The 1,230-nt window shown below is 41.2% G+C and overlaps 1 non-coding gene across 1 annotated transcript; it reads left to right on the top strand.

Moving 5' to 3' along the window:
• Positions 1–735: 735 nt before the first annotated feature.
• LOC130971970 (small nucleolar RNA R71) lies at positions 736–843 on the top strand. The gene has a single exon (XR_009083177.1). It is a non-coding gene; the product is annotated as a small nucleolar RNA R71 (small nucleolar RNA).
• Positions 844–1,230: the final 387 nt, after the last annotated feature.

The following is a 1,230-nucleotide window of genomic DNA, read 5'->3' on the forward strand; positions in this document are numbered from 1 at the left end:
TGGATTTTCTTCTGTGTTGCTTGGGAGAGTACTTGGAGGGAGTTTAGTAACTTTCTTGCTCAGCTGTCCCACTTGTCCTTCCAAATTTCTAATGGAGGACCTTGTTTCATTCATGAAACTTTGAGTGGTTTTAATTAGATCAGAGACCATTGTTGCTAAGTCAGAAGTACTCTGCTTAGCACTCTCTGTCTGTTGCTGAGAAGATGATGGAAAAGGCTTGTTATTGCCAGGCCTATTTCTTCCACCATTATTGTTGTTGAAACCTTGTTGAGGTCTCTCTTGATTCTTCCATGAGAAATTTGGGTGATTTCTCCATGAAGAATTATAGGTGTTTCCATAGGGTTCTCCTAGGTAATTCACCTCTTCCATGGAAGGGTTCTCAGGATCATAAGCTTCTTCTTCAGATGAAGCATCCTTAGTACTGCTTGGTGCATTTTGCATTCCAGACAGACTTTGAGAAATCAAATTGACTTGTTGAGTCAATATTTTATTCTGAGCCAAAATGGCATTCAGAGTATCAATCTCAAGAACTCCTTTCTTCTGACTAGTCCCATTGTTCACAGGATTCCTTTCAGAAGTGTACATGAATTAGTTATTTGCAACCATTTCAATTAGCTCTTGAGCCTCTGCAGGCGTTTTCTTCAGATGAAGAGATCCTCCAGCAGAGCTATCCAAAGACATCTTGGATAGTTCAGATAGACTATCATAGAAGATACCTATGATGCTCCATTCAGAAAGCATGTCTGAGGGACATCTTCTGATTAATTGTTTGTATCTTTCCCAAGCTTCATAGAGGGATTCTCCATCCTTCTGTCTGAAGGTTTGGACTTCCACTCTAAGCTTACTCCATCTTTGTGGTGGAAAGAACTTTGCCAAGAAGGCATTGACTAGCTTTTCCCAAGAGTCCAGGCTTTTCTTAGGTTGAGAGTCCAACCATGTCCTAGCTCTGTCTCTTACAGCAAAAGGGAATAGCATCAGTCTATAGACCTCAGGGTCAACCCCATTAGTCTTGACTGTGTCACAGATTTGCAAGAACTCAGCTAAAAACATATGAGGATCTTCCATTGGAAGTCCATGGAACTTGCAATTCTGTTGCATTAGAGAAACTAATTGAGGCTTTAGCTCAAAGTTGTTTGCTCCAATGGCAGGGATAGAGATGCTTCTCCCATAGAAATCAGGAGTAGGTGCAGTAAAGTCACCCAGCACCTTCCTTGCATTGTTGGCATTGTT

This window comes from Arachis stenosperma, chromosome 3 (genome assembly GCF_014773155.1).
Source record: "Arachis stenosperma cultivar V10309 chromosome 3, arast.V10309.gnm1.PFL2, whole genome shotgun sequence".
In the NCBI taxonomy this organism is placed as follows: Eukaryota; Viridiplantae; Streptophyta; class Magnoliopsida; order Fabales; family Fabaceae; genus Arachis; species Arachis stenosperma.